At 40.1% G+C, this 14187-nt stretch overlaps 1 protein-coding gene across 3 annotated transcripts in view; it reads right to left on the minus strand.

Annotated features, from left to right (window-relative positions):
* The window catches only part of EDC4 (enhancer of mRNA decapping 4), a 634971-nt gene that overhangs the window by 190617 nt on the left and 430167 nt on the right, over positions 1–14187 (minus strand). The window lies entirely within an intron of this gene.

Genomic DNA, 14187 nt, shown 5'->3' on the forward strand with positions numbered 1-14187 from the left:
AATGTGTACGCTATCCATACATGTTATCCGGGGATACGGTACCCTTTCTAACCTTTGTGCAATCACGTGCAATCCATACTGTGCCTGACACCGTCTGAGCCTGCCTCCTGAGATATATTTTGAATGTGTACGCTATCCATACATGTTATCCAGGGATACGTTACCCTTTCTAACCTTTGTGCAATCACGTGCAATCCATACTGGGCCTGACACCGTCTGAGCCTGCCTCCTGAGACATATATTTTGAATGTGTACGCTATCCATACATGTTATCCAGGGATACGGTACCTTTTCTAACCTTTGTGCAATCACGTGCAATCCATACTGGGCGTGAGAACGGCTGGCGAGCTGTTAAGCAAGCTACAGCACCTGTCCAGACAAGTACAGGGATTCCCTAGCGAGGAGACTTATTTGATTGTTTTCAATGTTGGGACAGCAATTTTTGGGGAGCACTATACTCTGGAGAATGATAGATGGGGCCCACCATACACTGGAACATTCCAAAGGTGGACATCAGACACTGGAGCAGCATTTACAGGGCCCATTATACACTAGAGCATTAGAAATGGGGCCCATTATGTTTGGAGCATTATTTGGGCCCATAAGACAGTGGAGCTTCATCCATGGGGACCAACATATACTGTAGCATTATGTGGAGCTCATCATATACTGTTTCAAACATTATATGGGACCAATGATTCTGTATGGAGAAATAGATGGGCCTCGTCATGAGATGTAAAAAGTGAGGTATTTTTCATTGTACTATACCGCTATTTATCTGCCGTATCGGAGCATGATGAGTTGTGGTATGTGTTAAAGGGGCGCTCTTTCGCCCAGGGCACATGAAAACCTGCAGCCAGCCCTCCCCCCCCACAACTTTAGCCAAATAACCCCCATTTTTCAGTGCGTAACTTGTATTATGAAGTTAATTAAGGTTGACAAGCTTAAGTAAGAAGAATTGATGCTTTTGGCATTCAAATGGGCACTGTAGGTGTGTTTCCTGTCCTCCTCTCACTGCCGACTTTTATTCCCCATTGACTTACATTGGGTTTCGTGTTTCGGGACGACCCCGACTTTTCCCTATAATCGGACGATCTTGCTCGACCCGACTTTTGGAAAAGTCGGGTTTCACGAAACGAAACGCGACCCTAAAAAACCAAAAGTCGCTCAACTCTAGTAATTACTGTATTCTTACCAAGTAATTACATACATGTTGTTTAATAATTGGTTCAAATATCTTTCCTGGTTTAGAAGAAAGGCTCACTGGCCTGTAATTTCCTGGCTCCATTTTCTTTCCTTTTTTGAAGATAGGTACAACATTTGCCCTTCTCCAATTATCCAAATATTCTGGCTAGTGGTTGTGCAATTTCCTCTGATAACTCTTTCAGTACCCTAGGATGTAATTCATCTGGACCAGAAGGTTTAAATTTATTTAAATTAGCTAAGTGTTCCCTCACCATCTGTTTATAGATGGTGTGGATTCTATTATTCCGTCGATGGCACCGTGAAGATCAGTTGATGTTATAACTGCTTTCTTAGAGAACAAGAGAACACAGATGCAAAATAGGAATTTAAAAGTTCAGCCTTCACAATATCATTTTTTACCACTTCACCCTTTTCATTTCGGTAAAAATCCTATAGAATGTTTGACTTTTCTTTTACTTTTGTCATATTCCCAAAAATCCTTTTTTACTGCTTTTTGGTCTGCCTTGCAAACCTTACTTCATTACTGGCTTTAGCTCTTCTAACGCTTGCCCTGCATTCCCTGCAAACAGCATTATATTCTTCTTTAGATATGCTCCCCTCTTTCCATTTGATATACATTTCTTTTTTTCCTTTGCAATAAGTGATTAAGTTCTGTGTTCATGTGCCCTGGTCTACTTAAATGCTTATTAACTCTTTCTGCATTTCGGGATTGTTACTGATTCTGTGGTGAGAATTTAATTTATCAAAATCTCCCATCCTTCACGGACATTTCTGTCCTTCAGAACAAGCAGCCATTGGACTTTTCCTCTCTTCTTTCTGAGTCCATAAAAATCTACCTTTCTGAAGTCCAACCTTAAAGTTTTGAGTCCTCACTGGTCTTCCTCTACTTGTAGTCCAAAATTTGAGGGAAGCATGATTGCTGTCTCCTAAATTCCCAACCACCTTTACTTGCTCAACCATTTCAACCCTTATAGTAAACATTAGGTCCAAGATTGCAGATCCTCTTGTACTCTCTTCCACAATTTCAAAGAAAAAGTTGTTAGCAAAAGAAAATAGGAATTTTCTGGACCCAGTACTTTTGCTTGAGAGAGATTCCCAACACATATCTTAATAGTTAAAATCTTTGATGATCACTATGTCGTCCTTTTTTTTGAGAATAGGGACATCTGATGTAAAAAGAGTTCATCCATATCTTCAGTCTGTCCAGGTACACTACAGTAAACACCTACAACAGTGTCATTTCTGTGTTCTTCTCTCCTTGAATTCTTACCTAAAGAGTTTCTACACAGCTACCAGTGTAGTGTGAACATAAAAATGGATATTTTGAGTTCATATTGAAATATACAGAATGCATTCTAACCATGACAGTGCAGCATTGCTGGTCATACATTTACAGATAGACAATGCTCATAGTGGCAATCTTGAGAACTGTTTACTTATTGTCTGAAAGCTTTTACCTCACAAATAATTCTATGTTTGTGTTTGTTATTGTAAAACATGGAGGTTTATTTAACCTCTATCTGTTGTGGACTTACATAATCCTTGGGAGCGTTTATATTCTGTGGGTTTCTGGCCCCATTGTCTAATGTTTGACTGGCATCTCCGATTCATCTTATCCCAAAAGCTGGCCACTAGAGGATAATGCTGAACCAGAGTTACACAGTGTAAATCACTATATAAGGCCAGAGAAACAAGAAGAAGCAGAAAGTTGGGTACCTGTACTTATACGTGTACAGTGTTGTGATACAGTGGGGAAAAAAAGTATTTAGTCAGTCAGCAATAGTGCAAGTTCCACCACTTAAAAAGATGAGAGGCGTCTGTAATTTACATCATAGGTAGACCTCAACTATGGGAGACAAACTGAGAAAAAAAAATCCAGAAAATCACATTGTCTGTTTTTTTTTTTCATTTAATTTGCATATTATGGTGGAAAATAAGTATTTGGTCAGAAACAAGCAATCAAGATTTCTGGCTCTCACAGAGCTGTAACTTCTTCTTTAAGAGTCTCCTCTTTCCTCCACTCATTACCTCTAGTAATGGCACCTGTTTAAACTTGTTATCAGTATAAAAAGACACCTGTGCACACCCTCAAACAGTCTGACTCCAAACTCCACTATGGTGAAGACCAAAGAGCTGTCAAAGGACACCAGAAACAAAATTGTAGCCCTGCACCAGGCTGGGAAGACTGAATCTGCAATAGCCAACCAGCTTGGAGTGAAGAAATCAACTGTGGGAGCAATAATTAGAAAATGGAAGACATACAAGACCACTGATAATCTCCCTCGATCTGGTGCTCCACGCAAAATCCCACCCCGTGGGGTCAGAATGATCACAAGAACGGTGAGCAAAAATCCCAGAACCACGCGGGGGGACCTAGTGAATGAACTGCAGAGAGCTGGGACCAATGTAACAAGGCCTACCATAAGTAACACACTACGCCACCATGGACTCAGATCCTGCAGTGCCAGACGTGTCCCACTGCTTAAGCCTGTACATGTCTGGGCCCGTCTGAAGTTTGCTAGAGAGCATTTGGATGATCCAGAGGAGTTTTGGGAGAATGTCCTATGGTCTGATGAAACCAAACTGGAACTGTTTGGTAGAAACACAACTTGTCGTGTTTGGAGGAAAAAGAGTACTGAGTTGCATCCATCAAACACCATACCTACTGTAAAGCATGGTGGTGGAAACATCATGCTTTGGGGCTGTTTCTCTGCAAAGGGGCCAGGACGACTGATCCGGGTACATGAAAGAATGAATGGGGCCATGTATCGTGAGATTTTGAGTGCAAACCTCCTTCCATCAGCAAGGGCATTGAAGATGAAACGTGGCTGGGTCTTTCAACATGACAATGATCCAAAGCACACCGCCAGGGCAACGAAGGAGTGGCTTCGTAAGAAGCATTTCAAGGTCCTGGAGTGGCCTAGCCAGTCTCCAGATCTCAACCCTATAGAAAACCTTTGGAGGGAGTTGAAAGTCCGTGTTGCCAAGCGAAAAGCCAAAAACATCACTGCTCTAGAGGAGATCTGCATGGAGGAATGGGCCAACATACCAACAACAGTGTGTGGCAACCTTGTGAAGACTTACAGAAAACGTTTGACCTCTGTCATTGCCAACAAAGGATATATCACAAAGTATTGAGATGAAATTTTGTTTCTGACCAAATACTTATTTTCCACCATAATATGCAAATAAAATGAAAAAAAAAACAGACAATGTGATTTTCTGGATTTTTTTTTCTCAGTTTGTCTCCCATAGTTGAGGTCTACCTATGATGTAAACTACAGACGCCTCTCATCTTTTTAAGTGGTGGAACTTGCACTATTGCTGACTGACTAAATACTTTTTTTCCCCACTGTACCTGCATAAGTGGGGATTCCCAAGCAGTGTTGTTTATTTCCCTGGAGTTCTGTGTACTGGTGTTGCTTCTCTGATATTCCAGACAGATTATGTTTAAAAGCTCCTTGGTGATGATGTGAGTATCTATACTTAATGTTTATGTGTATTTAATCTTTATATCCATTTAATCTTTACATGTGCTTAACCTTTGTATGTTAAAATACACAAAAGTGCACGCAATCATATTATTCCTTTAATTTTGTACTTAAATTGCGTTATATCGCAAGTATAAACCTTCTTTAACGCCTTAGTGTTAAAAACTTGGCAATACAACCAGTCTCTGAAGCTTGGATATCTATGGAGATGTAAGTTTTCCTAACATACAATGCAACACCTCCTCCCTTCTTTTTAATCCTGTTTCCAGTAAAAAAAAGCTGTAGCCTTTAAGGTTTGTATTCCAAGCATGTGTATCAATCCCACCAAGTTTCAGTGATGCCTATGACATCATATCTCTCTTCCTGTGTTAGCAGCTCCAATTCTCCTTTTTCATTTCCCGTGCTCTATGCATTTGTAGACACATTTTAGTTTGTAGTTGGTTTCTCTTGCCCCTCTATTTTCATTCAGAGTTTGCTGTTTTTGATCTTCCTTTCCACTTCAAAAAGCAGAATTCTCAAAACAATTCATTAGCTGCATATTTCTTCCTGTCCATATATTTCACATTCCATAGTGCTCTAGTTTAAAGCTCTCCTGATGAGTGCAGCAAGGTGTCTACCAAATATGGGTTTTCCTGTTTTCGTAAGATGCAACCCATCTCTACCAAGAAGTCCATCATACAGGCAACTCATTTCATGGTCAAAAACTTTGCTCACAGCACCATTGACATAGCCAGTTGTTCACCTGTTAAATCCTTTTCAATTTCCTTGGTCCATGTCCGTCCACTGCAAGGATGGATGAGAAGACGACCTGCACTCACAGCTCCTTCACTATATGCCTAGTTCTTCATAGTCTCTGCACATACAGGTGCATCCCACAAAATTAGAATATCAACAAAAAGTTAATTTATTTCAGTTCTTCAATACAAAAAGTGAAACTCATTATGTAGTCATTACGAACAGAGTGATCTATTTCACGTGTTTATTTCTGTTAAAGTTCATGATTATGGCTTACAGCCAATGAAAACCCAAATGTCACTATCTCAGAAAATTAGAAAACTTTATAACACCAGCTTGAAAAAATGATTTTAAAATCAGTGATGGTTTGGGGAGCCATGTCATCTGCTGGTATAGGTCCACTATGTTTTATCAAGATCAAAGTCAGAGAGGCCGTCTACCAGGAAATTTTAGAGCATTTCATGCATCCCTCTGCCAAGCTTTTTGGAGATGGAAATTTAACCCCTTTCTGACGTACTATCCCGTCCACGGTACCCGGGTGCCTATGACCGGGGACGGGTTAGTACGTCATCGCGATTAGCGGTGCCCCCGGAGGGGAGCGCCGCTGATCGCGGCACGGTGTCAGCTGTTTATCACAGCTGACACCCGGCACTATCTTTCAGGGCCCCCGGCATGTTAACCCCTGGCACACTGCGATCAAACATGATCACAGTGTACCGGGGGATTAGAGAAACATCGGCAGGGAGGGGGCTCCCTGTGTGCTTCCGAGACCACCGATGCAGCGCGACGTGCTGCACTACTCTGACGGTCTACTTTCCTGCATGAGGAAGCCTGCTGCAGCGCCTGTCAAATCGCGATCTGACACAAGATAGTGATGTCCCCCCCGGGACAAAGTAATAAAGTAAAAAAAAAAATTAAAGTAAAAATAATTTATAAAAAAAAAAAATCACTAAATAAAAAATAATCCCTAATTCATTTTTTAGAAATAAAAAAAACAAAACAAAAGTACACATATTTAGTATCGCCGCGTCCGTAACGACCCACCTATAAAGCTGCCCCGTTAGTTAACCCCTTAAAAAATAAATAAAAAAACAAAGCAAAAAATAATGCTTTATCATCATACCGCTAAACAAAAAGTGCAATAACGCGCGATCAAAAAGACGGATATAAATAAGCATGGTACCGCTGAAAACGTCATCTTGTCCCGCAAAAAACGAGCTGCCACACAGCGTCATCAGCAAAAAAAATAAAAAAGTTATAGCTCACAGAATAAAGCAATACAAAAATAATTCTTTTTTATATAAAATTGTTTTCATTGCATAAAAGCGCCAAAACCCAAAAAAAAATGAATGAGGTATCGCTGTAACCGTACTGACCCGAAGAATAAAACCGCTTTATCAATTTTACCGCAGGCGGAACGGTGTAAACGCACCCCCCCAAAAGAAATTCATGAAACGCTGGTTTTTGTTCATTCTGCGTCCCAAAAATCGGAATAAAAAGCGATCACAAAATGGCACGTGCCCAAAAATGGTACCAATAAAAACGTCAACTCGTCCCGCAAAAAATAAGACCTCTCATGACTCGGTGGGTCAAAAATACGGAAAAATTATAGCTCTGAAAATGTGGTGATGCAAAAACTATTTTTACAATAAAAAGCGTCTTTTAGCGTGTGACAGCTGCCAAACATAAAAATCTGCCATAAATAGTAAATCAAACCCCCCCTTTATCACCCCATTAGATAGGGAAAAATAATAGAATAAAAAAAAATGTATTTATTTCCATTTTTCCATCAGGGTTAGGGTTGGGGCTGGGGTTAGGGCCAAGATTAGGGTTAGGGGTGTGTTGGCGTTAGGGTTGGAGATAGAATTGGGGAGTTTCCACTGTTTGGGCACATCAGGTGCTCTCCAAACGCAACAAGGCATCTGATCTCAATTCCAGCCAATTCTGCGTAGAAAAAGTCAAACGGGTGCTCCTTCCCTTCCAATCTCTACCATGCGCCCAAACAGTGTTTACCACCACATATGGGATATCAGCCTACTCAGGACAAATTGTACAACAACTTTTGGGGTCCAATTTCTCCTGTTACCCATGGGAAAATAAGAAATTGGGGGCAAAAATACCATTTTTGTGGAAAAAAAAATATGATTTTTTTATTTTTATGGCTCTACGTTATAAACTTTTGTGAAGCACTTGGGGTTCAAAGTGCTCACGACACATCTAAATAAGTTCCTTGGGGGGTCTAGTTTCCAAAATGGGGTCACTTTTGGGGGTTTCAACAGATTAGGCACATCAGGGGCTCTCCAAAGGCAACATGACACTTGCAGACCATTCCATCAAAGTCTGCATTCCAAAAACATCACTACTTCCCTTCCAAGCCCCAATGTGTGCCCTCACAGTAGTTTTCTCCCACATATGGGATATCAGCGTACTCAGGACAAATTGGACAACAACTTTTGGGGTCCAATTTCTCCTCTTACCCTTGGGAAAATAAAAAAATTGGGGACTAAAAGATCATGTTTGTGGAAAAAATAGGATTTTTTAATTTTACGGCGGTAGGTTATAAACTTCTATGAAGCCCTTGGGGGTTTAAAGTTCTCACCACACATCTAGATAAGTTCCTTGGGGGGGGTCTAGTTTCCAAAATAGTGTCATTTGTGGGGGGTTTCCACTGTTTTGGTACATCAGGGGCTTTACAGACTTGACATGGCGTCCGATCTCAAATCAAGCCAAAAAAGTCAAATGGCGCTGCTTCCCTTCCGAGCTCGGTCATGCGCCCAAATAGTGGTTTAACCCCACATGTGGGGTATCAGCGTTCTCAGGACAAATTGCAAAATAACTTTTGGGGTCCTGTTACCCTTGGGAAAATAAAAATTGTTGGTGAAAAGATCATTTTTGTGAAAAAATATGATTTTTTAATTTTACGGCTGTACATTATAAACTTCTGTGAAGCCCTTGGGGGTTCAATGCTCACCACATATCTAGATAAGTTCCTTGGGGGGGGGGGTCTAGTTTCCAAAATGGGGTCACTTGTGGGGGGGTTTGCACTGTTTAGGCACATCAGGAGCTCTCCAAACTTGACATGGCGTCCGATCTGAATTCCAGCAATTTTGCAGTGAAAAAGTCAAATGGTGCTCCTTCCCTTCTGAGCTCTGCCATGCGCCGAAACATTGGTTCCCCCAACATATCAGGTATCAGCGTACTCAGGACAAATTGCACAATAACTTTTGCAGTCCAATTTCTCCTGTTACCCTTGGTAAAAAAAAAATGTTTGACCTGAAGTAATTTTTTTTGTGAAAAAAAGTTAAATGTTCATTTTTTTTTTTAAAAAACATTCAAAAAATTCCTGTGAAGCACTTGAAGGGTTAATAAACTTCTTGAATCTGGTTTTCAGCACCTTGAGGGGTGCAGTTTTTAGAATGGTGTCACTTTTGGGTATTTTCTATCATATAGACCCCTCAAAGTGACTTCAAATCTGATGTGGTCCCTAAAAATAAAATGGTGTTGCAAAATGAGAAATCGCTGGTCAACTTTTAACCCTTATAACTTCCTAACAAAAAAAAATGTTGGTTCCCAAATTGTGCTGATTTAAAGTAAACATGTGGGAAATATTACTTAAGTTTTTTGTGTGCCAGATCTCTGTGATTTAAGGGCATAAAAATTCAAAGTCGGAAAATTGCGAAATTGTCAACATTTTCGCCAAATTTCCATTTTTTTCCACAAATGAACGCACGTTATATCAATGAAATTTTACCACTAACATGAAGAAACGAGAAAACAATGTCAGAATCACCGGGATCCATGGAAGCGTTTCAAAGTTATTACCTCATAAAAGACAGTGGTCAGAATTGTAAAACTTGGCCAGTCATGAACGTGCAAACCACCCTTGGGGGTAAAGGGGTTAAATCACCTGCAGGACACCTGACCACTACTCTGCCAAAAGTATTTGTAAGGTCAGGTATGGACAGTCTACGTGGAGCGGGGTCGCCCCAGCGTATCCCCTATCATGCCAACCTCTGTTGTCAGCAAGGGAAATCGAGGAACAGGTTTAGTCTCCCCTAGATTATTTTTGGATGACTTGCTTAATCATCTATATGCATATATTTGCTGATACATGATAATCTATGACTATGGCATGATCTCACTTTTTATGGTGTTTGGTATAGGCGTTTTTAAGGATTACAAATGAAAGCAATTTTTTATAGGTTCTTTCTCTTAAGTATTCTACAAACATAGACCCTGGTTCATTCTATTTAGGTTTTCCAGGTAAATGCTCGGTAGCCGCACTAGCCAGCCGAACAGTTAAGTAAATTTTGTAACGTAGTCAACATTTGCTTGCCTACTGAGTGGCGCAGCACAGTGGTCCCGGTCAGTTCTGACCAGGTGTGTGTGAATTATCAGTTACGCTTTGTTGGTTTGTGGCAGGGTAACCAGTCGACTTTTACAGTATTTATTTAACAAATTTAGTGTTTACTGGTTTCCTTGTCCACGGCTTTGCTGTATATTGGAGGGCGCACCCCGGTCCCTAGCTTACAACTCTATCAAAACTTCACTAAGCATCCCTGTAAGTGATAGATTGCTGTGAATCGGAGTCTCTGCCCCTACATCATGCTGCTCTTGAACTACACTGAAAATACCTGCTGACAAACTCTCTATAACATAACAAACAAGTATATTTCTGTCAAAAATAAATCTTCTGGTAATAATACCTTGATTAGATATTTTGGGTATAGGAAGGGCCTAACACTTTTGAAGTATTAATCAAATAATTCTTTTGTTTGTCATTTATTTATTCTATTTTCCATCTTTACTTTTGGCTTGTTCTTAGACGTTATTCTGTTGTACACCCAATTATATATTTTAGGAAATGTTGCAATACAACTATACTGCAGTTTTTCGCTGCCATTATTGAAAATTACTGCATTTTTGCCACTATTTTGAAATCTGCAGCAATGTTGCATTTTCATTGAGATTTCAGAAAAAAAACATGTATATGGTGTGAACATACCCCTTAAATGAAATTTGTCACCAAGATTTTTCTGTAATCTGATGGCAACATAACGTAAGCCCTAAATTTAGCGTTGTGTCACTCACTTACTGGGCTACTTTGTGACTTTTGAAAAAATTCCTGTTTCCTGTACTGCAGATCTAACAGTGCTCTGAATTTCGAGCCCTGTATAACGCCACCTATTGTAAATTCCCTTGCTCGGAGTTCTGAGTCGAAGCTCCCTCTGGTGGTTACTGAGAGTAATGGAGCTGGCCAGGTTGATGGAGGTTCCCCACCTGACAATGATAATTGGGAACTTGGGATTACTGGCTGGGAGCATATAATTGAGCTGGCTGCTCTTGGAGGTTGCTGGTGATTTCCTCCTTGTGCATTTTGAGTTCTTTTGTCCCCTGCCTGATCTGCATGGTTCAGCTAAGTGATTCTTTTGCTAATCCTTTGCATCTAATCTGGTTGTGTCTTTTTTTTTGCTTTCTGTTTTGCTGCTAGGGTACAGCATGCTCCCTGCTGGGGGCAGAACTGGGCCCTGCTTCATATGTTGCAGCTTGTTCAGTCCCCTGTTATGTTAGTATCTTTTTGCTTTGCTGCCAGTTTATACCAGAGTGCTGATCTAGCGGGGGTGAGGTCGTGTGACCTCAGGTTTTTTGAATATCAGAATTGTTGGACTTTTTTAGGGTTTTGTGCGTGATTACAGACAGTATCTGTTCTGTCCTGTCTAGATAGCTTTGGCCCCACCGTTTGCTCAGTCAATTCTCTGCCAGTGTTTGTGTCTCATCTTGTCTCACCGACAATATATGATTGGGGGCTGTATATTTTTTGGGGGATCTGCTCCGGGGCAGTTTAGATTTCACCTTTCTGTCTTTAGGCTTAGTTAGTTCTCCGGCTGTGACGAAGCGTCGAGGGCATCGTAGGAATGCTCCACGGCTACGGCTAGTTGTGTTGAAAGGATCAGGGGTCTGCAATCCGCTTAGTTACCAACCTCTCTGGTCTTCTGGTGGCTTAGCCTGTTCCTCCCATCCTCCTCGGTGACCCATTCATAACAGCCACCTACATCACTGTTTAGAGTGCACACAAAAAACCGCCATATTGACAGAAAGCTGCTAATCCGTGGTGGGAGTGAGGTACACAGAGAAGTGGACTAGAAGGCAGCCCTCTAGTGACAAATTTTTGCTGATAAAACACGGGTTTTACCGAAACAACAAACCTAGTAAATGATACAACACTGGAATAAGGCTCTCACCCGTTATACCATGTGGCTGACAGATTACATAGTGAAAAACTGCTGACAGATTCTCTTTAAAGTCTTAACCTCACCATCATCGATCCTTCACCTTTTGTGTGGAAAAATGGGCATATATTTTGGAAAATTAATTGATGAACTTGCAGGAAATGTCTCAAAATCAATGGCAATGGTAAGGAAAGGTTTGTTCAAAAGCTTCTATTACCAATTTTACTAAATCTGGCAATGATTAGATAACCCCTAATCTGGTCATCAAGAATGGAGTTGAAAAGGAGAATTAAGCTTAATTGTGGCATGCAAGATCAATTCTGGACTGCAATTTTTTGGGATTGAATAACAAGAATACAGAAACATTACATCAGTGGAGCAATCATCCTAATAGAATATGGATTAACTACAGAAAATATGACTGCTCAATGGCTACAGTCCGCACTGACACAAGTCACATTACTCTCCAGTAAAATCCTGGAATGGCACCACCGGAGGAGAGGATTATCTTTTGTTTTTATTCATATGGGGTCCTCAATTAAACTGTGGTAGTAGAGTGTATATATTTTTATAATTGTGAAAATTTGTTAACCTTTTTTTCCCCCTCATCAAAGATAAGAATAAAAACTAAACATATTTGAAATTGGTGCATAAAAAAAGTCCAACTAAAGAATAAAATTAAAGAAACCTTACATTAAACACCAGAAAAACAAAAATTGAACCACCACAACTGCAAGTTTGCAATCACGGTACTTCCTTCTCCAAAATCACAAAAAAAATTAGAAACACGTCAAATGAAACCTATCAATAATCAACGTGCAAAAAATATGCTCACCAGCAGCTCAATAGATGTAATAATAAACTGGTCTCAGAAAATTAAATCAGAAAATTAACGTATTACTATCAAGTCAGGCATCTTTTCCGAGTCACTGATATAGGAGTTATTAGTGCACTGTGTACTTACATTAATGGGTTTAATTGATATGAAATGATTGCAGTTAACCTCTTTCCCACCCAAGATGTAGCTATACGTCCCTGTGACCTGGTACTTATTCAACTGGGACGTATGGATGTCCCGGCAATTCTGTGTGCACAGAGGTTGTGCGTATTCGTTTGCTGCCAGAAGTCAGCTTATTCTGGCAGCGTACATCTGGCATTCAGTGCCAAGAGCAATTCCGCACTGCTTCTGGCACTTTTACCCCCTAAATGCTGCCTATCGAACTCGATTGCAGCATTCCGGAAGAAGGCAGAGGGAAGAATGTCATTGCAGGATCCTGATCGCTGCCATTGTGACCCAATGTCATCATGACGACATTCGGGTCACCAGAGGTAGCAACGTTGATTGATCATACTCAGAGCATGATAAAGCAACTTTGCCTGCCAGTGCAGCGCTGACAGTTTGCATAGCATAGGAACACTTATTCATCTCTATGCTATATAAGCGATCAGTGTGCAAAAAATGAAAAGTTCCACAGTGAGACAAAGTAAAAAAAAAAAAAAAAAAAAAGTTTAACAAAAAATGTAAACAAAAAATTGTAAAAAAAAAAAAAAATCAAAATATTCTGTACCCATGAATAAGTATTTTTAATGAAAAAAAATATATAAATAATAAAAGTGGACATACTTAGTATTGTCATTTCCGGAACAACCCAACCTATGAAACTGTTCCACAAGTTAACCCCTTTAGTGATCAAAAAACAATAAATAAAAAACAAGGCAAAAAACAATGATTTAGCCTCATATTGCCTAATGAAAGCTAGAATAAAATGCAATCAAAAAGACAAATATAAATAAACATGGCACCGCTGAAAATGTCATCTTGTCCTGCAAAAAACAAGTCATGATACAGCTCAATCAGAGGAATAAAAATTTTTTTTTTTGTGAACAAAGTTAAATTTCTTCTCACATTCCAAAAATTCCAGTACAGCACGTGAAGGGTTAAATCTTCTTGAACGTGGCTTTGAGCAACTTGAGGGGTGCAGATTTTAGAATGGTGTCAATTTCGGGTATTTTCAATCATATAGACCCCTCAAAAACACTTCAAATTTTAGGAAGCCTAAAAAAAATGTTTTTTTTAAACTTTGTTGGAAAAATGAGAAATTGATGGTCAACTTTTAAACAGTTATAACCTCCTAACAAAAAACTATATGCTTCAAAAATTGTGTTGATGTAAAGTAGACACGTTATTTGGAAAGATGAGAAAATGGAAACGGTCTTAGGAGCGCAGGAAAGAGACTCAGACAAGAGATGGGGTTAAACCACAACGCGTTTCGACGGAGGATCCGACCTGCTCGCTTAGTTACCCGATATTTACCTTGGATACCAGCGTCTTCGCTGGTCCTGATCGCTGGTGAAATCTGCCTGTTTGACAGCTCACCAGCGATCATGTAGCGAGGCACCAGCGATCCTGACAAGGTCGTATCGTTGTCGGGATTGCTGGTGCATCGTTTAGTGTGACAGGACACTAAGAATCAAAATTTTGAAAATTGCTTAATTCTCGCCAAACTTCTGATTGTTTTCACAAA

This window comes from Dendrobates tinctorius, unplaced genomic scaffold (genome assembly GCF_039654945.1).
Source record: "Dendrobates tinctorius isolate UK_male_01 unplaced genomic scaffold, ASM3965494v1 ptg000048l, whole genome shotgun sequence".
Classification (NCBI taxonomy): Eukaryota; Metazoa; Chordata; class Amphibia; order Anura; family Dendrobatidae; genus Dendrobates; species Dendrobates tinctorius.